This window comes from Heloderma suspectum, chromosome W (genome assembly GCF_057233095.1).
Source record: "Heloderma suspectum isolate Gila_16-S chromosome W, 16-S_ref, whole genome shotgun sequence".
In the NCBI taxonomy this organism is placed as follows: Eukaryota; Metazoa; Chordata; class Lepidosauria; order Squamata; family Helodermatidae; genus Heloderma; species Heloderma suspectum.
The window spans coordinates 15,643,755-15,667,649 of NC_139475.1; positions in this window are offsets into that span (position 1 = coordinate 15,643,755).

Consider the following 23,895-nt stretch of genomic DNA (forward strand, 5'->3'; position numbering starts at 1 on the left):
GGTTAGGGTTCGGGCTAGGGCTAGGGTTAGGGCTAGGGCTATGGTTACGACTAGGGTTAGGGCTAGGGCTAGGGCTACGGCAAGGGTTACGGCAAGGGCTATGGTTAGGGTTATGGTTAGGGTTAGGGTTAGGGTCAGGGTTAGGGTGAGGGCTAGGGTTAGGGTGAGGGTTAGGGTTAGTGTTAGGGCTAGGGTTAGCATTAGGGTTAGGGCTACGGTTAGGGTCAGGGTTAGGGCTATGGTTATGGTTAGGGTTTGGGTTAGGGTTTGTGGTAGGCTTTGGGTTAGGGTTAGGTCTAGGGTTAGGGTTTGGGCTAAGGTTAGGGTTAGGGTTATGGCTAGGGTTAGGGTTTGGGTTAGGTTTAGGATTTGGGTTAGAGTTAGGGTTAGGGCTAGGGTTAGGTTTAGGGTTAGGGTTAGGGTTAGGGCTGGGGTTGGGGTTGAGGTTAGGGTGAGGGTTACGGTTGGGGTTGTGGTTGGTGTCGTGTTGTGGTTGGGGTTGGGGTTAGGGTTTGAGTTTGGGTTCGGGTTCCGGATAGGGTTAGAATTAGTGTTAGGGTTAGGGTTAGGGCTAGGGCTAGGGTTAGGGTTAGGGCTAGGGCTAGGGCTACGGATAGGGCTAGGGTTAGGGCTAGGGTTAGGGCTTAGGTTAGGGTTAGGGTTAGGGTTAGGGTTCGGGTTAGGTATAGGTTGAGGGCTAGGGTTAGGGTGAGGGTTCTGGTTAGTGTTAGGGCTAGGGTTAGCATTAGGGTTAGGGCTACGGTTATGGTTAGGGTTTGTGTTAGGGTTAGTGGTAGGCTTTGAGTTAGGGTAAGGTCTAGGGTTAGGGCTAGGGCTAGGGTCAGGGTTAGGGCTAGGTTTAGAACTAGAGCTAGGGCTAGGGTTAGGGTTAGGGTTCAGTTTTAGTTTAGGGTTACAGTTTGGTTTAGGGGTAGGGGTAGGGGTAGGGTTAGGTCTAGGCCTAGGGTTTGGGTTAAGGCTATAGTTAGGTTTAGGGTAGGGTTAGGGTTAGCGCTAGGGTTAGGCTTAGGGTTAGGGTTAGGGCTAGGGTTAGGTTTAGGGCTCGGGTTAGGGTTAGGGTTACGGTTCTGGTTCTGGTTAGGGTTTGGGTTAGCGTTAGGGTTAGGGTTAGTGGTAGGTGTTGGGTTAGGGTTAGTGCTAGGTATAGAGTTTAGGCTAGGATTAGGGTTAGGGTTACAGTTAGTGAGAGGGTTAGGGCTAAGGCTAGTGTTAGGGTGAGATTTAGGTTTAGGGATATGTTTTTTTGTTAGGGTTAGGGTTATGGTTAGCGTTAGGATTAGGGTTAGGGCTAGGGTTAGGTCGAGGGTTAGGGTTAGGGTTAGGGTTAGGGTTAGGGTTAGGGTTAAGGTTAGAGTTAGGGTTAGGGTTAGGGTTTGGGTTAGGGTTAGTGTTCGGGCTAGGGCTAGGGTTACTGCTAGGGCTACGGTTAGGGTTAGGGTTAGGGCTAGGGGTAGGGCTTGGGTTAGGGTTAGGGCTAGGGCTAGGGCTAGGGCAAGGGTTAGGGCAAGGGCTATGGTTAGGGTTAGGGTTAGGGTTAGGGTTAGGGTGAGGGTGAGGTTGAGGGTGAGGGTTAGGGCTAGGGCTAGGGCTCGGGCTAGGGCTAGGGCAAGGATTAGGGCAAGGGCTATGGTTAGGGTTAGAGTTCGGACAAGGGTTAGGTCTAAGGCTAGGGCTAGTGTTAGGGTTAGGGCTATGGCTAGGTCTTGGGCTAGGGCAAGGGTTAGGGTTAAGGTTAGGTATAGGGTGAGGGCTAGGGTTAGGGTGAGGGTTCTGGTTAGTGTTAGGGCTAGGGTAAGCATTAGGGTTAGGGCAACGGTTATGGTTAGGGTTTGTATTAGTGTTAGTGGTAGGCTTTGGGTTAGGGTAAGGTCTAGGGTTAGGGCTAGGGTTAGGGTTAATGTTAGGGCTAGGGCTAGGGTTAGGTTTGGGGTTACGGTTAGGGTTACGGTTAGGGTTAGGGTTAGGGTTAGAGTTAGGGCTAGGGTTGGGGTAGAGGTTAGGGTTAGGGTTAGGGTTAGGATTAGGTTTACGGTTGTGGTTGCGGTTGGTGTTGTGTTGTGGTTGGGGTTGGGGTTAGGGTTTGAGTTCAGGTTCGGTTCGGGTTAGTGTTAGGGTTAGGGTTTGGGGTAGGTTTATGGTTTGGGTTAGGGTTAGGGTTGGGGTTGGGGTTAGGTTTAGGGCTAGGGCTAGGGTTAAAGCTAGGGCTAGGGCTAGGGTTAGGGTTAGCGTTAGGGTTAGCGCTAGGACTAGGGTTAGGGTTAGGGTTAGGGCTAGGGCTAGGGTTAGGTTTAGGGGTAGGGATAGGTTTAGGGATAGGGTCTGGGCTAGGGTTAGGTTTAGGGTTAAGGCTCGGGCTAGGGCTAGGGCTAGGGCTAGGGATAGGGCTAGGGCTAGGGCTAGGGCTAGGGTTAGTGTTAGGGTTAGGGCTAGGGTTGGGGTTAGGGCTAGAGTTCGGGTTAGGGTTAGGGTGGGGTTAGGGCTACGGCTAGGGTTTGTGCTTGGGTTAGGGTTAGGGCTAGGGATAGGACTAGGGATAGGGATAGGGATAGGGATAGGACTAGGGCTAGGGATAGGGCTAGGGCTAGGGCAAGGGTTAGGTCAAGGGCTATTGTTACGGTTAAGTTTAGGGTCAGTGTGAGGGCTATGGTTAGGGTGAGGGTGAGGGTTACGGCTAGGGTTAGCATTAGGGTTAGGGCTGGCGTTATGGCTAGGGTTAGGGTTTGGTGAGGTTTAGGGTTAGGAGTAGAGTTAGGGTTAGGGTGAGGGCTAGGTTTAGGGTGAGGGTTAGTTTTAGGGTTAGGGTTAGGGCTAGGGTTTTCATTAGGGTTAGGGCTAGGGTTAGGGTTAGGTTTATGATTATGGTTAGGGTTTTGGTTAGGTTTAGTGGTAGGCTTTGGGTTAGGGTTAGGGCTAGGGTTTGGGTTAGGGTTTGGGTTAGGGTTAGGGTTAGGATTAGGGCTAGGGCTAGTGTTAGGACTAGGGCTAGGGTAACGGTTAGGACATGCGTTAGAGCTAGAGTTAGGGCTAGCGTTAGGGTTCAGGTTCAGTTTAGGGTTACAGTTTGAGTTAGGGGTAGGGGTAGGGTAGGGCTAGGGCTAGGGTTAGGGCTAGGCCTAGGGTTACAATTAGGGCTAAGGTTAGGTTTAGGGTTAGGGTTAGCGCTAGGGTTAGCGCTAGGGTTACGTTTAGGGTTAGGGATAGGGTTAGGTGTAGGGGTAGGGATAGGTTTAGGGATAGGGTCTGGGCTAGGGTTAGGTTTAGGGTTAAGGCTCGGGCTAGGGCTAGGTATAGGGCTAGGGCTAGGGCTAGGGCTAGGGTTAGGGTTAGGGTTAGGGCTATGGTTCGGGTTAGGGCTAGAGTTCGGGTTAGGGTTAGGGTGGGGTTAGGGCTACGGCTAGGGTTAGGGCTTGGGTTATGTTTAGGGTTAGGGTTAGGGCTAGGGCTAGTGTTAGGGCTAGGGCTAGGGCTAGGGTAACGGTTAGGACATGCGTTAGAGCTAGAGTTAGGGCTAGCGTTAGGGTTCAGGTTCAGTTTAGGGTTACAGTTTGAGTTAGGGGTAGGGCTAGGGTAGGGCTAGGGCTAGGGTTAGGGCTAGGCCTAGGGTTAGAATTAGGGCTAAGGTTAGGTTTAGGGTTAGGGTTAGCGTTAGGGTTAGCGCTAGGGTTACGTTTAGGGTTAGGGATAGGGTTAGGTTTAGGGCTCGGGTTATGGTTAGGGTTACGGTTAGGGTTAGGGTTTGGGTTAGGGTTAGGGTTAGTGGTAGGGGTTGGGTTAGGGTTAGGGCTAGGGTCAGGGTTGGGGCTAGGGTTAGGGTTAGGGTTATTGTAAGTGAGAGGGTTAGGGCTAAGCCTAGGGTTATGGTTAGGGTTAGGGATACTGTTTGGGTTAGGGTTAGGGTTAGGGTAAGGGTTAGGGTTAGGGTTAGGGCTAGGGTGATGTTTAGGGTTAGGGTTAGGGTTAGGGTTAGCTCTAGGGTTAGGGTTATCGTTAGGGTGACGCTTTGGGCTAGGGTTAGGGTTAGGCTTAGGCTTAGGCTTAGGCTTAGGGTTCGGGCTAGGGCTAGGGTTAGGGCTAGGGCTAGGGCTAGGGTGAGGGTTCTGGTTAGTGTTAGGGCTAGGGTTAGCATTAGGGTTAGGGCTACGGTTATGGTTAGGGTTTGTGTTAGGGTTAGTGGTAGGCTTTGAGTTAGGGTAAGGTCTAGGGTTAGGGCTAGGGCTAGGGTTAGGGCTAGGGCTAGGGCTACGGATAGGGCTAGGGTTAGGGCTAGGGTTAGGGCTTAGGTTAGGGTTAGGGTTAGGGTTAGGGTTCGGGTTAGGTATAGGGTGAGGGCTAGGGTTAGGTTGAGGGTTCTGGTTAGTGTTAGGGCTAGGGTTAGCATTAAGGTTAGGGCTACCGTTATGGTTAGGATTTGTGTTAGGGTTAGTGGTAGGCTTTGAGTTAGGGTAAGGTCTAGTGTTAGGGCTTGGGCTAGGGTAAGGGTTAGGGCTAGGGGTAGAACTAGAGCTAGGGCTAAGGTTAGGGTTAGGGTTCAGTTTTAGTTTAGGGTTACAGTTTGGTTTATGGGTAGGGGTAGGGGTAGGGTTAGGTCTAGGCCTAGGGTTAGGGTTAAGGCTAAAGTTAGGTTTAGGGTTAGGGTTAGGGTTAGCGCTAGGGTTAGGCTTAGGGTTAGGGTTAGGGCTAGGGTTAGGTTTAGGGCTCGGGTTAGGGTTAGGGTTACGGTTTTGGTTAGGGTTTGGGTTAGCGTTAGGGTTAGTGGTAGGTGTTGGGTTAGGGTTAGGGCTAGGGATAGAGTTTAGGCTAGGATTAGGTTTAGGGTTACAGTTAGTGAGAGGGTTAGGGCTAAGGCTAGTGTTAGGGTGAGATTTAGGTTTAGGGATATGGTTTTTTGTTAGGGTTAGGGTTATGGTTAGCGTTAGGATTAGGGTTAGGGCTAGGGTTAGGTCGAGGGTTAGGGTTAGGGTTAGGGTTAGGGTTAGGGTTAGGGTTAAGGTTAGAGTTAGGGTTAGCGTTAGGGTTTGGGTTAGGGTTAGGGTTAGTGTTCGGGCTAGGGCTAGGGTTACTGCTAGGGCTACGGTTAGGGCTAGGGTTAGGGCTAGGGTTAGGGCTTGGGTTAGGGTTAGTTTTAGGGCTAGGGCTAGGGCTAGGGCAAGGGTTAGGGCAAGGGCTATGGTTAGGGTTAGGGTTAGGGTTAGGGTGAGGGTTAGGGCTAGGGCTAGGGCTAGGGCTAGGGCTAGGGCAAGGGTTAGGGCAAGGGTTAGGGCAAGGGCTATGATTAGGGTTAGAGATCGGGTTAGGGTTACGGTTGGGGTTAGGGTGAGTGTCAGGACTAGGGTTAGGGTGAGGGTTAGGGTTAGTGTTAGGGCCAGGGTTACCATTAGGGTCAGGGCTACGGTTAGGTTTATGGGAAGGGGTCGGGGTAGGATTAGGGTAGGGTTAGGGTTAGCGCTAGGGTTAGGCTTAGGGTTACGGTTAGGGCTAGGGTTAGGTTTAGGGCTCGGGTTAGGTTTAGGGTTACGGTTCTGGTTCTGGTTAGGGTTTGGGTTAGCGTTACGGTTAGTGGTAGGTGTTGGGTTAGGGTTAGGGCTAGGGATAGAGTTTAGGCTAGGATTAGGGTTAGGTTACAGTTAGTGAGAGGGTTAGGGCTAAGGCTAGTGTTAGGGTGAGATTTAGGTTTAGGGATACGGTTTTTTGTTAGGGTTAGGGTTATGGTTAGCCTTAGGATTAGGGTTAGGGCTAGGGTTAGGTCGAGGGTTAGGGTTAGGGTTAAGGTTAGGGTTAGGGTTAAGGTTAGAGTTAGGGTTAGGGTTAGGGTTTGTGTTAGGGTTAGGGTTAGTGTTCGGGCTAGGGCTAGGGTTACTGCTAGGGCTACAGTTAGGGCTAAGGTTAGGGCTAGGGTTAGGGCTAGGGTTAGGGCTTGGGTTAGGGTTAGGGCTAGGGCTAGGGCTAGGGCAAGGGTTAGGCAAGGGCTATGGTTAGGGTTAGGGTTAGGGTTAGGGTTAGGGTTAGGGTGAGGGTTAGGGCTAGGGCTAGGGCAAGGGTTAGGGCAAGGGCTATGCTTAGGGTTAGAGTTAGGGTTAGGGTTAGGGTTAGGGCTAGGGTGAGGTTTAGGGTTAGGGTTAGGGTTAGTTCTAGGGTTAGGGTTATCGTTAGGGTGATGCTTTGGGCTAGGGTTAGGGTTAGGGTTAGGGTTAGGGTTAGGGTTCGGGTTCGGGTTCGGGTTCGGGTTCGGGTTCGGGTTCGGGCTAGGGCTAGGGTTAGGGCTAGGGCTAGGGCTAGGGCTACGTATAGGGCTAGCGTTAGGGCTAGGGATAGGGCTTAGGTTAGGGTTAGGGTTAGGGTTAAGGTTTAGGGTTCGGGTTAGGTATAGGGTGAGGGCTAGGGTTAGGGTGAGGGTTCTGGTTAGTGTTAGGGCTAGGGTTAGCATTAGGGTTAGGTCTACGGTTATGGTTAGGGTTTGTGTTAGGGTTAGTGGTAGGCTTTGAGTTAGGGTAAGGTCTAGGGTTAGGGCTAGGGCTAGGGTCAGGGTTAGGGCTAGGTTTAGAACTAGAGCTAGGGCTAGGGTTAGGGTTAGGGTTCAGTTTTACTTTAGGGTTACAGTTTGGTTTAGGGGTAGGGGTAGGTGTAGGGTTAGGTCTAGGCCTAGGGTTTGGGTTAAGGCTATAGTTAGGTTTAGGGTTAGGGTTAGGGTTAGCGCTAGGGTTAGGCTTAGGGTTAGGGTTAGGGCTAGGGTTAGGTTTAGGGCTCGGGTTAGGGTTAGGGTTACGGTTCTGGTTCTGGTTAGGGTTTGGGTTAGCGTTAGGGTTAGTGGTAGGTGTTGGGTTAGGGTTAGGGATAGGGATAGAGTTTAGGCTAGGATTAGGGTTAGGGTTACAGTTAGTGAGAGGGTTAGGGCTAAGGCTAGTGTTAGGGTGAGAGTTAGGTTTAGGGATATGGTTTTTTGTTAGGGTTAGGGTTATGGTTAGCGTTAGGATTAGGGTTAGGGCTAGGGTTAGGTCGAGGGTTAGGGTTAGGGTTAGGGTTAGGGTTAGGGTTAAGGTTAGAGTTAGGTTTAGGGTTAGGGTTAGGGTTTGGGTTAGGGTTAGTGTTCAGGCTAGGGCTAGGGTTACTGCTAGGGCTACGGTAAGGGCTAGGGTTAGGGCTAGGGGTAGGGCTTGGGTTAGGGTTAGGGTTAGGGCTAGGGCTAGGGCTAGGGCAAGGGTTAGGGCAAGGGCTATGGTTAGGGTTAGGGTTAGGGTTAGGGTTAGGGTTAGGGTTAGGGTGAGGGTTAGGGCTCGGGCTAGGGCTAGGGCTAGGGCTAGGGCAAGGGTTAGGGCAAGGGCTATGGTTAGGGTTAGAGATCGGGTTAGGGTTACGGTTGGGGTTAGGGTGAGGGTCAGGACTAGGGTTAGGGTGAGGGTTAGGGTTAGTGTTAGGGCCAGGGTTAGCATTAGGGTCAGGGCTACGGTTAGGGTTATGGGAAGGGGTAGGGGTAGGATTAGGGTAGGGTTAGGGTTACGGCTATGGTTAGGGTTAGGGCTCGGACAAGGGTTAGGGCTAAGGCTAGGGCTAGTGTTAGGGTTAGGGCTATGGCTAGAGCTTGGGCTAGGGCAAGGGTTAGGGTTAGGGTTAGGGTTAGGTATAGGGTGAGGGCTAGGGTTAGGGTGAGGGTTCTGGTTAGTGTTAGGGCTAGGGTAAGCATTAGGGTTAGGGCTACGGTTATGGTTAGGGTTTGTATTAGGGTTAGTGGTAGGCTTTGGGTTAGGGAAAGGTCTAGGGTTAGGGCTAGGGCTAGGGTAAGGGTTAGGGCTAGGTTTAGAACTAGAGCTAGGGCTAGGGTTAGGGTTAGGGTTCAGTTTCAGTTTAGGGTTACAGTTTGGTTTAGGGGTAGGGGTAGGGGTAGGGTTAGGTCTAGGCCTAGGCTTAGGGTTAAGGCTATAGTTAGGTTTAGGGTTAGGGTTAGGGTTAGCGCTAGGGTTAGGCTTAGGTTTAGGGTTAGGGCTAGGGTTAGGTTTAGGGCTCGGGTTAGGTCTAGGGTTACGGTTCTGGTTCTGGTTAGGGTTTGGGTTAGCGTTACGGTTAGTGGTAGGTGTTGGGTTAGGGTTAGGGCTAGGGATAGAGTTTAGGCTAGGATTAGGGTTAGGTTACAGTTAGTGAGAGGGTTAGGGCTAAGGCTAGTGTTAGGGTGAGATTTAGGTTTAGGGATACGGTTTTTTGTTAGGGTTAGGGTTATGGTTAGCGTTAGGATTAGGGTTAGGGCTAGGGTTAGGTCGAGGGTTAGGGTTAGGGTTAAGGTTAGGGTTAGGGTTAAGGTTAGAGTTAGGGTTAGGGTTAGGGTTTGTGTTAGGGTTAGGGTTAGTGTTCGGTCTAGGGCTAGGGTTACTGCTAGCGCTACAGTTAGGGCTAAGGTTAGGGCTAGGGTTAGGGCTAGGGTTAGGGCTTGGGTTAGGGTTAGGGCTAGGGCTAGGGCTAGGGCAAGGGTTAGGCAAGGGCTATGGTTAGGGTTAGGGTTAGGGTTAGGGTTAGGGTGAGGGTTAGGGCTAGGGCTAGGGCAAGGGTTAGGGCAAGGGCTATGCTTAGGGTTAGAGGTAGGGTTAGGGTTAGGGTTGGGGTTAGGGTGAGGGTCAGGGCTAGGGTTAGGGTGAGGGTTAGGGTTAGTGTTAGGGCCAGGGTTAGCATTAGGGTCAGGGCTACGGTTAGGGTTAGGGGTAGGGGTAGGGGTAGGATTAGGGTAGGGTTAGGGTTACGGCTATGGTTAGGGTTAGGGTTAGGGTTAGGGTTAGAGTTAGGGCAAGGGTTAGGGCTAGACTTCAGGTTAGGTTTAGGGTAGGGTTAGGGCTAGGGCTAGGGTTAGGGTTAGTGTTAGGGTTAGGTTTAGGGCGAGGGCTAGGGCTAGGGTTTGTGTTAGGGTTAGGGCTAGGGCTAGGGCTAGGGTTAGTGTTATGGTTAGTGTTAGGGTTAGGGTTAGGTTTAGGTGTAGGGTTAGGGTTAGACTTAGGGGCAGGTTTAGGGGTAGGGCTAGGGTTAGTGTTAGTGTTAGGGCTAGGGCTAGGGTTAGGGTTAGGGTTAGGGTTAGGGTTAGGGTTAGGATTAGGGCTAGGGTTAGGGTTAGGGCTAGGGCTAGGGTTAGGGTTAGGGTTCGGGCTAGGATTAGGGCTAGGGTTAGGGCTAGGGCTCGGGCTAGGTAACGGTTAGGGCTAGGGTTAGAGCTAGAGCTAGGACTAGGGTTAGGGTTCAGGTTCAGGTTCAGTTTAGGTTTACAGTTTGGGTTAGGGGCAGGGGTAGGGGTAGGGGTATGGTTACGGCTAGGCCTAGGGTTATGGTTAGGGCTAGGGTTAGGTTTAGGGTTAGCGTTAGAGTTAGGATTAGCGCTAGGGTTAGGGTTATGGTTAGGGTTAGGGCTAGGTTCAGGTTTAGGGCTCGGGTTAGTGTTATGTTTAGGGTTACGGTTCTGGTTAGGGTTTGGGTTAGGGTTAGGGTTAGTGGTAGGGGTTGGGTTAGGGTTAGGGTTAGTGTTCGGGCTAGGGCTAGGGCTAGGGTTACTGCTAGGGCTACGGTTAGGCCTACGGTTAGGGCTAGGGTTAGGGCTTGGGTTAGGTTTAGGGTTAGGGCTAGGGCTAGGGCTAGGGCAAGGGTTAGGGCAAGGGCTATGGTTAGGGTTAGAGTTCGGGTTAGGGTTACGGTTGGGCTTAGGGTTAGGGTCAGGACTAGGGTTAGGGTGAGGGTTAGGGTTAGTGTTAGGGCCAGGGTTAGCATTAGGGTCAGGGCTACGGTTAGGGTTACGGGTAGGGGTAGGGGTAGGATTAGGGTAGGGTTGGGGTTACGGCTATGGTTAGGGTTAGGGCTCGGACAAGGGTTAGGGCTAAGGCTAGGGCTAGTGTTAGGGTTAGGGCTATGGCTAGGGCTTCGGCTAGGGCAAGGTTTAGGGTTAGGGTTAGGGTTAGGGTTAGGTATAGGGTGAGGGCTAGGGTTAGGGTGAGGGTTCTGGTTATTGTTAGGGCTAGGGTAAGCATTAGGGTTAGGGCTACGGTTATGGTTAGGGTTTATATTAGGGTTAGTGGTAGGCTTTGGGTTAGGGTAAGGTCTAGGGTTAGGGCAAGGGTTAGGGTTAATGTTAGGGTTAGGGCTAGGGTTAGGTTTGGGGTTACGGTTAGGGTTATGGTTAGGGTTAGGGTTAGGGTTAGAGTTAGGGCTAGGGTTGGGGTTGGGGTTAGGGTTTGAGTTCGGGTTCGGTTCGGGTTAGGGTTAGGGTTAGGGTTTGGGGTAGGTTTATGGTTTGGGTTAGGGTTAGGGTTGCGGTTGGGGTTAGGTTTAGGGCTAGGGCTAGGGCTAGGGTTAAAGCTAGGGCTAGGGCTAGGGTTAGGGTTAAGGCTATAGTTAGGGTTTAGGGTTAGGGTTAGCGCTAGGGTTAGGCTTAGGGTTAGGGTTAGGGCTAGGGTTAGGTTTAGGGCTCGGGTTAGGTTTAGGGTTACGGTTCTGGTTCTGGTTAGGGTTTGGGTTAGCGTTACGGTTAGTGGTAGGTGTTGGGTTAGGGCTAGGGATAGAGTTTAGGCTAGGATTAGGGTTAGGTTACAGTTAGTGAGAGGGTTAGGGCTAAGGCTAGTGTTAGGTTTAGGCTTAGGTTTAGGGATATGGTTTGGGTTAGGGTTAGGGTTAGGGCTAGGGTTAGGGTTAGGGTTAGGGTTAGGGTTAGGGTTAGGGTTAGGGTTATGGTTAGGTCTAGGGTTAGGGTTATGGTTAGGGTTAGGGTTAGGGTTAGGGTTAGGGTTAGGGTTAGTGTTAGGGTTAGGGTTAGGGTTAGGGTTCGGGCTAGGGCTAGGGTTAGGGCTAGGGTTAGGGCTACGGCAAGGGTTACGGCAAGGGCTATGGTTAGGGTTATTTTTAGGGTTAGGGTTAGGGTCAGGGTTAGGGTGAGGGCTAGGGTTAGGGTGAGGGTTAGGGTTAGTGTTAGGGCTAGGGTTAGCATTAGGGTTAGGGCTACGGTTAGGGTCAGGGTTAGGGCTATGTTTATGGTTAGGTTTTGGGTTACGGTTTGTGGTAGGCTTTGGGTTAGGGTTAGGTCTAGGGTTAGGGTTTGGGCTAAGGTTAGGGTTAGGGTTATGGCTAGGGTTAGGGTTTGGGTTAGGTTTAGGATTTGGGTTAGAGTTAGGGTTAGGGCTAGGGTTAGGTTTAGGGTTAGGGTTAGGGTTAGGGCTGGGGTTGGGGTTGAGGTTAGGGTTAGGGTTACGGTTGGGGTTGTGGTTGGTGTTGTGTTGTGGTTGGGGTTGGGGTTAGGGTTTGAGTTTGGGTTCGGGTTCCGGATAGGGTTAGAATTAGTGTTAGGGTTAGGGTTAGGGCTAGGGCTAGGGCTAGGGTTAGGGTTAGGCTTAGGTTTAGGGATACGGTTTGGATTAGGGGTAGGGTTAGGGCTAGGGTTTGGGTTAGGGTTAGGGTTAGGATTAGGGCTAGGGCTAGTGTTAGCGCTAGGGCTACGGCTAGGGTAAGGGTTAGGACACGCGTTAGAGCTAGAGTTAGGGCTAGCGTTAGGGTTCAGGTTCAGTTTAGGGTTACAGTTTGAGTTAGGGGTAGGGGTAGGGTAGGGCTAGGGCTAGGGTTAGGGCTAGGCCTAGGGTTAGAATTAGGGCTAAGGTTAGGTTTAGGCTTAGGCTTAGCGTTAGGGTTAATGCTAGGGTTACGTTTAGGGTTAGGGATAGGGTTAGGTTTAGGGCTCGGGTTAGGGTTAGGGTTACTGTTATGGTTAGGGTTTGGGTTAGGGTTAGGGTTATTGTAAGTGAGAGGGTTAGGGCTAAGCCTAGGGTTATGCTTAGGGTTAGGGATACTGTTTGGGTTAGGGTTAGGGTTAGGGTAAGGGTTAGGGTTAGGGTTAGGGCTAGGGTGATGTTTAGGGTTAGGGTTAGGGTTAGGGTTAGCTCTAGGGTTAGGGTTATCGTTAGGGTGACGCTTTGGGCTAGGGTTAGGGTTAGGCTTAGGCTTAGGCTTAGGCTTAGGGTTCGGGCTAGGGCTAGGGTTAGGGCTAGGGCTAGGGCTAGGGTGAGGGTTCTGGTTAGTGTTAGGGCTAGGGTTAGCATTAGGGTTAGGGCTACGGTTATGGTTAGGGTTTGTGTTAGGGTTAGTGGTAGGCTTTGAGTTAGGGTAAGGTCTAGGGTTAGGGCTAGGGCTAGGGTTAGGGCTAGGGCTAGGGCTACGGATAGGGCTAGGGTTAGGGCTAGGGTTAGGGCTTAGGTTAGGGTTAGGGTTAGGGTTAGGGTTCGGGTTAGGTATAGGGTGAGGGCTAGGGTTAGGTTGAGGGTTCTGGTTAGTGTTAGGGCTAGGGTTAGCATTAAGGTTAGGGCTACCGTTATGGTTAGGATTTGTGTTAGGGTTAGTGGTAGGCTTTGAGTTAGGGTAAGGTCTAGGGTTAGGGCTTGGGCTAGGGTAAGGGTTAGGGCTAGGGGTAGAACTAGAGCTAGGGCTAAGGTTAGGGTTAGGGTTCAGTTTTAGTTTAGGGTTACAGTTTGGTTTATGGGTAGGGGTAGGGGTAGGGTTAGGTCTAGGCCTAGGGTTAGGGTTAAGGCTAAAGTTAGGTTTAGGGTTAGGGTTAGGGTTAGCGCTAGGGTTAGGCTTAGGGTTAGGGTTAGGGCTAGGGTTAGGTTTAGGGCTCGGGTTAGGGTTAGGGTTACGGTTTTGGTTAGGGTTTGGGTTAGCGTTAGGGTTAGTGGTAGGTGTTGGGTTAGGGTTAGGGCTAGGGATAGAGTTTAGGCTAGGATTAGGTTTAGGGTTACAGTTAGTGAGAGGGTTAGGGCTAAGGCTAGTGTTAGGGTGAGATTTAGGTTTAGGGATATGGTTTTTTGTTAGGGTTAGGGTTATGGTTAGCGTTAGGATTAGGGTTAGGGCTAGGGTTAGGTCGAGGGTTAGGGTTAGGGTTAGGGTTAGGGTTAGGGTTAGGGTTAGGGTTAGGGTTAAGGTTAGAGTTAGGGTTAGCGTTAGGGTTTGGGTTAGGGTTAGGGTTAGTGTTCGGGCTAGGGCTAGGATTACTGCTAGGGCTACGGTTAGGGCTAGGGTTAGGGCTAGGATTAGGGCTTGGGTTAGGGTTAGTTTTAGGGCTAGGGCTAGGGCAAGGGTTAGGGCAAGGGCTATGGTTAGGGTTAGGGTTAGGGTTAGGGTGAGGGTTAGGGCTAGGGCTAGGGCTAGGGCTAGGGCTAGGGCAAGGGTTAGGGCAAGGGTTAGGGCAAGGGTTAGGGCAAGGGCTATGATTAGGGTTAGAGATCGGGTTAGGGTTACGGTTGGGGTTAGGGTGAGTGTCAGGACTAGGGTTAGGGTGAGGGTTAGGGTTAGTGTTAGGGCCAGGGTTACCATTAGGGTCAGGGCTACGGTTAGGTTTATGGGAAGGGGTCGGGGTAGGATTAGGGTAGGGTTAGGGTTAGCGCTAGGGTTAGGCTTAGGGTTACGGTTAGGGCTAGGGTTAGGTTTAGGGCTCGGGTTAGGTTTAGGGTTACGGTTCTGGTTCTGGTTAGGGTTTGGGTTAGCGTTACGGTTAGTGGTAGGTGTTGGGTTAGGGTTAGGGCTAGGGATAGAGTTTAGGCTAGGATTAGGGTTAGGTTACAGTTAGTGAGAGGGTTAGGGCTAAGGCTAGTGTTAGGGTGAGATTTAGGTTTAGGGATACGGTTTTTTGTTAGGGTTAGGGTTATGGTTAGCCTTAGGATTAGGGTTAGGGCTAGGGTTAGGTCGAGGGTTAGGGTTAGGGTTAAGGTTAGGGTTAGGGTTAAGGTTAGAGTTAGGGTTAGGGTTAGTGTTCGGGCTAGGGCTAGGGTTACTGCTAGGGCTACAGTTAGGGCTAAGGTTAGGGCTAGGGTTAGGGCTAGGGTTAGGGCTAGGGTTAGGGCTTGGGTTAGGGTTAGGGCTAGGGCTAGGGCTAGGGCAAGGGTTAGGCAAGGGCTATGGTTAGGGTTAGGGTTAGGGTTAGGGTTAGGGTTAGGGTTAGGGTGAGGGTTAGGGCTAGGGCTAGGGCAAGGGTTAGGGCAAGGGCTATGCTTAGGGTTAGAGTTAGGGTTAGGGTTAGGGTTAGGGCTAGGGTGAGGTTTAGGGTTAGGGTTAGGGTTAGGTCTAGGGTTAGGGTTATCGTTAGGGTGATGCTTTGGGCTAGGGTTAGGGTTAGGGTTAGGGTTAGGGTTAGGGTTCGGGTTCGGGTTCGGGCTAGGGCTAGGGTTAGGGCTAGGGCTAGGGCTAGGGCTACGTATAGGGCTAGCGTTAGGGCTAGGGATAGGGCTTAGGTTAGGGTTAGGGTTAGGGTTAAGGTTTAGGGTTCGGGTTAGGTATAGGGTGAGGGCTAGGGTTAGGGTGAGGGTTCTGGTTAGTGTTAGGGCTAGGGTTAGCATTAGGGTTAGGTCTACGGTTATGGTTAGGGTTTGTGTTAGGGTTAGTGGTAGGCTTTGAGTTAGGGTAAGGTCTAGGGTTAGGGCTAGGGCTAGGGTCAGGGTTAGGGCTAGGTTTAGAACTAGAGCTAGGGCTAGGGTTAGGGTTAGGGTTCAGTTTTACTTTAGGGTTACAGTTTGGTTTAGGGGTAGGGGTAGGGGTAGGGTTAGGTCTAGGCCTAGGGTTTGGGTTAAGGCTATAGTTAGGTTTAGGGTTAGGGTTAGGGTTAGCGCTAGGGTTAGGCTTAGGGTTAGGGTTAGCGCTAGGGTTAGGTTTAGGGCTCGGGTTAGGGTTAGGGTTACGGTTCTGGTTCTGGTTAGGGTTTGGGTTAGCGTTAGGGTTAGTGGTAGGTGTTGGGTTAGGGTTAGGGCTAGGGATAGAGTTTAGGCTAGGATTAGGGTTAGGGTTAAAGTTAGTGAGAGGGTTAGGGCTAAGGCTAGTGTTAGGGTGAGAGTTAGGTTTAGGGATATGGTTTTTTGTTAGGGTTAGGGTTATGGTTAGCGTTAGGATTAGGGTTAGGGCTAGGGTTAGGTCGAGGGTTAGGGTTAGGGTTAGGGTTAGGGTTAGGGTTAAGGTTAGAGTTAGGTTTAGGGTTAGGGTTAGGGTTTGGGTTAGGGTTAGTGTTCAGGCTAGGGCTAGGGTTACTGCTAGGGCTACGGTAAGGGCTAGGGTTAGGGCTAGGGGTAGGGCTTGGGTTAGGGTTAGGGTTAGGGCTAGGGCTAGGGCTAGGGCAAGGGTTAGGGCAAGGGCTATGGTTAGGGTTAGGGTTAGGGTGAGGGTTAGGGTGAGGGTTAGGGCTCGGGCTAGGGCTAGGGCTAGGGCTAGGGCAAGGGTTAGGGCAAGGGCTATGGTTAGGGTTAGAGATCGGGTTAGGGTTACGGTTGGGGTTAGGGTGAGGGTCAGGACTAGGGTTAGGGTGAGGGTTAGGGTTAGTGTTAGGGCCAGGGTTAGCATTAGGGTCAGGGCTACGGTTAGGGTTATGGGAAGGGGTAGGGGTAGGATTAGGGTAGGGTTAGGGTTACGGCTATGGTTAGGGTTAGGGCTCGGACAAGGGTTAGGGCTAAGGCTAGGGCTAGTGTTAGGGTTAGGGCTATGGCTAGAGCTTGGGCTAGGGCAAGGGTTAGGGTTAGGGTTAGGGTTAGGTATAGGGTGAGGGCTAGGGTTAGGGTGAGGGTTCTGGTTAGTGTTAGGGCTAGGGTAAGCATTAGGGTTAGGGCTACGGTTATGGTTAGGGTTTGTATTAGGGTTAGTGGTAGGCTTTGGGTTAGGGAAAGGTCTAGGGTTAGGGCTAGGGCTAGGGTAAGGGTTAGGGCTAGGTTTAGAACTAGAGCTAGGGCTAGGGTTAGGGTTAGGGTTCAGTTTCAGTTTAGGGTTACAGTTTGGTTTAGGGGTAGGGGTAGGGGTAGGGTTAGGTCTAGGCCTAGGCTTAGGGTTAAGGCTATAGTTAGGTTTAGGGTTAGGGTTAGGGTTAGCGCTAGGGTTAGGCTTAGGTTTAGGGTTAGGGCTAGGGTTAGGTTTAGGGCTCGGGTTAGGTCTAGGGTTACGGTTCTGGTTCTGGTTAGGGTTTGGGTTAGCGTTACGGTTAGTGGTAGGTGTTGGGTTAGGGTTAGGGCTAGGGATAGAGTTTAGGCTAGGATTAGGGTTAGGTTACAGTTAGTGAGAGGGTTAGGGCTAAGGCTAGTGTTAGGGTGAGATTTAGGTTTAGGGATACGGTTTTTTGTTAGGGTTAGGGTTATGGTTAGCGTTAGGATTAGGGTTAGGGCTAGGGTTAGGTCGAGGGTTAGGGTTAGGGTTAAGGTTAGGGTTAGGGTTAAGGTTAGAGTTAGGGTTAGGGTTAGGGTTTGTGTTAGGGTTAGGGTTAGTGTTCGGGCTAGGGATAGGGTTACTGCTAGGGCTACAGTTAGGGCTAAGGTTAGGGCTAGGGTTAGGGCTAGGGTTAGGGCTTGGGTTAGGGTTAGGGCTAGGGCTAGGGCTAGGGCTAGGGCAAGGGTTAGGCAAGGGCTATGGTTAGGGTTAGGGTTAGGGTTAGGGTGAGGGTTAGGGCTAGGGCTAGGGCAAGGGTTAGGGCAAGGGCTATGGTTAGGGTTAGGGTTAGGGTTAGGGTTAGGGTGAGGGTGAGGTTGAGGGTGAGGGTTAGGGCTAGGGCTAGGGCTCGGGCTAGGGCTAGGGCAAGGGTTAGGGCAAGGGCTATGCTTAGGGTTAGAGGTAGGGTTAGGGTTAGGGTTAGGGTTGGGGTTAGGGTGAGGGTCAGGGCTAGGGTTAGGGTGAGGGTTAGGGTTAGTGTTAGGGCCAGGGTTAGCATTAGGGTCAGGGCTACGGTTAGGGTTAGGGGTAGGGGTAGGGGTAGGATTAGGGTAGGGTTAGGGTTACGGCTATGGTTAGGGTTAGGGTTAGGGTTAGGGTTAGAGTTAGGGCAAGGGTTAGGGCTAGACTTCAGGTTAGGTTTAGGGTAGGGTTAGGGCTAGGGCTAGGGTTAGGGTTAGGGTTAGGGTTAGGTTTAGGGCGAGGGCTAGGGCTAGGGTTTGTGTTAGGGTTAGGGCTAGGGCTAGGGCTAGGGTTAGTGTTAGGGTTAGTGTTAGGGTTAGGGTTAGGTTTAGGTGTAGGGTTAGGGTTAGACTTAGGGGCAGGTTTAGGGGTAGGGCTAGGGTTAGTTGTAGTGTTAGAGCTAGGGCTAGGGCTTGGGATAGGGATAGGGATAGGGATAGGGATAGGGTTAGTGTTAGTGTTAGGGCTAGGGCTAGGGTTAGGGTTAGGGTTAGGGTTAGGGTTAGGGTTAGGGTTAGGATTAGGGCTAGGGTTAGGGTTAGGGCTAGGGCTAGGGTTAGGGTTAGGGTTCGGGCTAGGATTAGGGCTAGGGTTAGGGCTAGGGCTCGGGCTAGGTAACGGTTAGGGCTAGGGTTAGAGCTAGAGCTAGGACTAGGGTTAGGGTTCAGGTTCAGGTTCAGTTTAGGTTTACAGTTTGGGTTAGGGGCAGGGGTAGGGGTAGGGGTATGGTTACGGCTAGGCCTAGGGTTATGGTTAGGGCTAGGGTTAGGTTTAGGGTTAGCGTTAGAGTTAGGATTAGCGCTAGGGTTAGGGTTATGGTTAGGGTTAGGGCTAGGTTCAGGTTTAGGCCTCGGGTTAGTGTTATGTTTAGGGTTACGGTTCTGGTTAGGGTTTGGGTTAGGGTTAGGGTTAGTGGTAGGGGTTGGGTTAGGGTTAGGGTTAGTGTTCGGGCTAGGGCTAGGGCTAGGGTTACTGCTAGGGCTACGGTTAGGCCTACGGTTAGGGCTAGGGTTAGGGCTTGGGTTAGGTTTAGGGTTAGGGCTAGGGCTAGGGCTAGGGCAAGGGTTAGGGCAAGGGCTATGGTTAGGGTTAGAGTTCGGGTTAGGGTTACGGTTGGGGTTAGGGTGAGGGTCAGGACTAGGGTTAGGGTGAGGGTTAGGGTTAGTGTTAGGGCCAGGGTTAGCATTAGGGTCAGGGCTACGGTTAGGGTTACGGGTAGGGGTAGGGGTAGGATTAGGGTAGGGTTGGGGTTACGGCTATGGTTAGGGTTAGGGCTCGGACAAGGGTTAGGGCTAAGGCTAGGGCTAGTGTTAGGGTTAGGGCTATGGCTAGGGCTTCGGCTAGGGCAAGGTTTAGGGTTAGGGTTAGGGTTAGGGTTAGGTATAGGGTGAGGGCTAGGGTTAGGGTGAGGGTTCTGGTTATTGTTAGGGCTAGGGTAAGCATTAGGGTTAGGGCTACGGTTATGGTTAGGGTTTATATTAGGGTTAGTGGTAGGCTTTGGGTTAGGGTAAGGTCTAGGGTTAGGGCAAGGGTTAGGGTTAATGTTAGGGCTAGGGCTAGGGTTAGGTTTGGGGTTACGGTTAGGGTTATGGTTAGGGTTAGGGTTAGGGTTAGAGTTAGGGCTAGGGTTGGGGTTGGGGTTAGGGTTTGAGTTCGGGTTCGGTTCGGGTTAGGGTTAGGGTTAGGGTTTGGGGTAGGTTTATGGTTTGGGTTAGGGTTAGGGTTGCGGTTGGGGTTAGGTTTAGGGCTAGGGCTAGGGTTAAAGCTAGGGCTAGGGCTAGGGTTAGGGTTAAGGCTATAGTTAGGGTTAGGGTTAGGGTTAGCGCTAGGGTTAGGCTTAGGGTTAGGGTTAGGGCTAGGGTTAGGTTTAGGGCTCGGGTTAGGTTTAGGGTTACGGTTCTGGTTCTGGTTAGGGTTTGGGTTAGCGTTACGGTTAGTGGTAGGTGTTGGGTTAGGGCTAGGGATAGAGTTTAGGCTAGGATTAGGGTTAGGTTACAGTTAGTGAGAGGGTTAGGGCTAAGGCTAGTGTTAGGGTTAGGCTTAGGTTTAGGGATATGGTTTGGGTTAGGCTTAGGGTTAGGGCTAGGGTTAGGGTTAGGGTTAGGGTTAGGGTTATGGTTAGGTCTAGGGTTAGGGTTATGGTTAGGGTTAGGGTTAGGGTTAGGGTTAGGGTTAGGGTTAGTGTTAGGGTTAGGGTTAGGGTTAGGGTTAGGGTTCGGGCTAGGGCTAGGGTTAGGGCTAGGGCTACGGTTACGGCTAGGGTTAGGGCTAGGGTTAGGGCTACGGCAAGGGTTACGGCAAGGGCTATGGTTAGGGTTATTTTTAGGGTTAGGGTTAGGGTCAGGGTTAGGGTGAGGGCTAGGGTTAGGGTGAGGGTTAGGGTTAGTGTTAGGGCTAGGGTTAGCATTAGGGTTAGGGCTACGGTTAGGGTCAGGGTTAGGGCTATGGTTATGGTTAGGTTTTGGGTTAGGGTTTGTGGTAGGCTTTGGGTTAGGGTTAGGTCTAGGGTTAGGGTTTGGGCTAAGGTTAGGGTTAGGGTTATGGCTAGGGTTAGGGTTTGGGTTAGGTTTAGGATTTGGGTTAGAGTTAGGGTTAGGGCTAGGGTTAGGTTTAGGGTTAGGGTTAGGGTTAGGGCTGGGGTTGGGGTTGAGGTTAGGGTTAGGGTTACGGTTGGGGTTGTGGTTGGTGTTGTGTTGTGGTTGGGGTTGGGGTTAGGGTTTGAGTTTGGGTTCGGGTTCCGGATAGGGTTAGAATTAGTGTTAGGGTTAGGGTTAGGGCTAGGGCTAGGGCTAGTGTTAGGGTTAGGCTTAGGTTTAGGGATACGGTTTGGATTAGGGTTAGGGTTAGGGCTAGGGTTTGGGTTAGGGTTAGGGTTAGGATTAGGGCTAGGGCTAGTGTTAGCGCTAGGGCTACGGCTAGGGTAAGGGTTAGGACACGCGTTAGAGCTAGAGTTAGGGCTAGCGTTAGGGTTCAGGTTCAGTTTAGGGTTACAGTTTGAGTTAGGGGTAGGGGTAGGGTAGGGCTAGGGCTAGGGTTAGGGCTAGGCCTAGGGTTAGAATTAGGGCTAAGGTTAGGTTTAGGCTTAGGCTTAGCGTTAGGGTTAATGCTAGGGTTACGTTTAGGGTTAGGGATAGGGTTAGGTTTAGGGCTCGGGTTAGGGTTAGGGTTACTGTTATGGTTAGGGTTTGGGTTAGGGTTAGGGTTAGTGGTAGGGGTTGGGTTAGGGTTAGGGCTAGGGTTAGGGTTAGGGTTATGGTAAGTGAGAGGGTTAGGGCTAAGCCTAGGGTTAGGGTCAGGGTTAGGGTTAGGGATACTGTTTGGGTTAGGCTTAGGGTTAGGGTTAGGGTTAGGGTTAGGGTTAGGGTTAGGGTTATGGTTAGGGTTAGGGTTAGGGCTAGGGTTAGGTTTAGGGTTAGGGTTAGGGTTAGGGTTAGGGTTAGGGCTAGGGCTAGGGATAGGGCTAGGGTTAGGGCTACAGATAGGGCTACAGATAGGGCTAGGGTTAGGGCTAGGGTTAGGGCTTGGGTTAGGGTTAGGTTTAGGGTTAGGGTTAGGCTTAGGGTTAGGGTTGTGGTTATGGTTATGGTTAGGGTTAGGGTTCGGGTTAGGGCTAGGACTAGGGATAGGGATAGGGCTAGGGCTAGGGCAAGGGTTAGGTCAAGGGCTATTGTTAGGGTTAAGGTTAGGGTTGGTGTGAGGGCTATGGTTAGGGTGAGGGTGAGTGTGAGTGTCACGGCTAGGGTTACCATTAGGGTTAGGGCTGGGGTTAGGGTTAGCGTTAGAGTTAGGTTTAGGGTTAGGCTTAGGGTTAGGGTTAGGGCTAGGGCTAGGGCTACGGTTAGGGCTAGGCTTAGGGCTAGGGTTAGGGCTTGGTGAGGGTTAGGGTTAGGGTTGGGGTTAGGGTGAGGCCTAGGTTTAGGGTGAGGGTTAGTTTTGGGGTTAGGGTTAGGGCTAGGGTTATCATTAGGATTAGGGCTAGGGTTAGGGTTAGGTTTATGATTATGGTTAGGGTTTTCGTTAGGTTTAGTGGTAGGCTTTGGGTTAGGGTTAGGGCTAGGGTTTGGGTTAGGGTTTGGGTTAGGGTTAGGGTTAGGGTGAGGATTAAGGCTATGGCTAGGGTTAGGGTTAATGTTAGGGTAGGGCTAGGGTTAGGTTTGGGGTTACGGTTAGGGTTACGGTTAGGGTTAGGGTTAGGGTTAGAGTTAGGGCTAGGGTTGTGGTTGAGGTTAGGGTTAGGGTTAGGGTTAGGGTTACGGTTGTGGTTGCGGTTGGTGTTGTGTTGTGGTTGGGGTTGGGGTTAGGGTTTGAGTTCGGGTTCGGTTCGGGTTAGGGTTAGGGTTAGGGTTGGGGTTGGGGTTAGGTTTAGGGCTAGGGCTAGGGCTAGGGCTAGGGCTAGGGTTAAAGCTAGGGCTAGGGCTAGGGTTAGGGATAGCGTTAGGGTTAGCGCTAGGGCTAGTGTTAGGGTTAGGGGTAGGGTTAGGGTTAGGGTTAGGGTTAGGGCTAGGGTTAGGTTTAGGGGTAGGGATAGGTTTAGGGATAGGGTCTGGGCTAGGGTTAGGTTTAGGGTTAAGGCTCGGGCTAGGGCTAGGGATAGGGCTAGGGCTAGGGCTAGGGCTAGGGTTAGGGTTAGGGTTACGGTTAGGGCTAGGGTTCGGGTTAGGGCTAGGGTTCGGGTTAGGGTTAGGGTTAAGGTTAGGATTAGGGCTAGGGCTAGTCTTAGGGCTAGGGCTAGGGCTGGGTAACTGTTAGGACATGCGTTAGAGCTAGAGTTAGGGCTAGCGTTAGGGTTCAGGTTCAGTTTAGGGTTACAGTTTGAGTTAGGGGTAGGGGTAGGGTAGGGCTAGGGCTAGGGTTAGGGCTAGGCCTAGGGTTAGAATTAGGGCTAAGGTTAGGTTTAGGGTTAGGGTTAGCGTTAGGGTTAGCGCTAGGGTTACGTTTAGGGTTAGGGATAGGGTTAGGTTTAGGGCTCGGGTTAGGGTTAGGGTTACGGTTATGGTTAGGGTTTGGGTTAGGGTTAGGGTTAGTGGTAGGGGTTGGGTTAGGGTTAGGGCTAGGGTCAGGGTTGGGGCTAGGGTTAGGGTTAGGGTTATTGTAAGTGAGAGGGTTAGGGCTAAGCCTAGGGTTATGGTTAGGGTTAGGGATACTGTTTGGGTTAGGGTTAGGGTTAGGGTTAGGGTTAGGGTTAGGGTTAGGGTAAGGGTTAGGGTTAGGGTTAGGGTTAGGGCTAGGGTGAGGTTTAGGGTTAGGGTTAGGGTTAGGGTTAGGTCTAGGGTTAGGGTTATCGTTAGGGTGACGCTTTGGGCTAGTGTTAGGGTTAGGGTTAAGGTTTAGGGTTCGGGTTAGGTATAGGGTGAGGGCTAGGGTAGGGTGAGGGTTCTGGTTAGTGTTAGGGCTAGGGTTAGCATTAGGGTTAGGTCTACGGTTATCGTTAGGGTTTGTGTTAGGGTTAGTGGTAGGCTTTGAGTTAGGGTAAGGTCTAGGGTTAGGGCTAGGGCTAGGGTCAGGGTTAGGGCTAGGTTTAGAACTAGAGCTAGGGCTAGGGTTAGGGTTAGGGTTCAGTTTTAGTTTAGGGTTACAGTTTGGTTTAGGGGTAGGGGTAGGGGTAGGGTTAGGTCTAGGCCTAGGGTTTGGGTTAAGGCTATAGTTAGGTTTAGGGTTAGGGTTAGGGTTAGCGCTAGGGTTAGGCTTAGGGTTAGGGTTAGGGCTAGGGTTAGGTTTAGGGCTCGGGTTAGGGTTAGGGTTACGGTTCTGGTTCTGGTTAGGGTTTGGGTTAGCGTTAGGGTTAGTGGTAGGTGTTGGGTTAGGGTTAGGGCTAGGGATAGAGTTTAGGCTAGGATTAGGGTTAGGGTTACAGTTAGTGAGAGGGTTAGGGCTAAGGCTAGTGTTAGGGTGAGAGTTAGGTTTAGGGATATGGTTTTTTGTTAGGGTTAGGGTTATGGTTAGCGTTAGGATTAGGGTTAGGGCTAGGGTTAGGTCGAGGGTTAGGGTTAGGGTTAGGGTTAGGGTTAGGGTTAAGGTTAGAGTTAGGGTTAGGGTTAGGGTTAGGGTTTGGGTTAGGGTTAGTGTTCAGGGTAGGGCTAGGGTTACTGCTAGGGCTACGGTAAGGGCTAGGGTTAGGGCTAGGGGTAGGGCTTGGGTTAGGGTTAGGGTTAGGGCTAGGGCTAGGGCTAGGGCAAGGGTTAGGGAAGGGCTATGTTTAGGGTTAGGGTTAGGGTTAGGGTTAGGGTTAGGGTTAGGGTGAGGGTGAGGGTTAGGGCTCAGGCTAGGGCTAGGGCTAGGGCAAGGGTTAGGGCAAGGGCTATGGTTAGGGTTAGAGATCGGGTTAGGGTTACGGTTGGGGTTAGGGTGAGGGTCAGGACTAGGGTTAGGGTGAGGGTTAGGGTTAGTGTTAGGGCCAGGGTTAGCATTAGGGTCAGGGCTACGGTTAGGGTTATGGGAAGGGGTAGGGGTAGGATTAGGGTAGGGTTAGGGTTACGGCTATGGTAGGGTTAGGGCTCGGACAAGGGTTAGGGCTAAGGCTAGGGCTAGTGTTAGGGTTAGGGCTATGGCTAGGGCTTGGGCTAGGGCAAGGGTTAGGGTTAGGGTTAGGGTTAGGTATAGGGTGAGGGCTGAGGTTAGGGTGAGGGTTTGTATTAGGGTTAGTGGTAGGCTTTGGGTTAGGGTAAGGTCTAGGGTTAGGGCTAGGGCTAGGGTTAGGTTTAGGGCTAGGTTTAGAACTAGAGCTAGGGCTAGGGTTAGGGTTAGGGTTCAGTTTCAGTTTAGGGTTACAGTTTGGTTTAGGGGTAGGGGTAGGGGTAGGGTTAGGTCTAGGCCTAGGGTTAGGGTTAAGGCTATAGTTAGGTTTAGGGTTAGGGTTAGGGTTAGCGCTAGGGTTAGGCTTAGGGTTAGGGTTAGGGCTAGGGTTAGGGCTAGGGTTAGGTTTAGGGCTCGGGTTAGGTTTAGGGTTACGGTTCTGGTTCTGGTTAGGGTTTGGGTTAGCGTTACAGTTAGTGGTAGGTGTTGGGTTAGGGTTAGGGCTAGGGATAGAGTTTAGGCTAGGATTAGGGTTAGGTTACAGTTATTGAGAGGGTTAGGGCTAAGGCTAGTGTGAGGGTGAGATTTAGGTTTAGGGATACGGTTTTTTGTTAGGGTTAGGGTTATGGTTAGCGTTAGGATTAGGGTTAGGGCTAGGGTTAGGTCGAGGGTTAGGGTTAGGGTTAAGGTTAGGGTTAGGGTTAAGGTTAGAGTTAGGGTTAGGGTTAG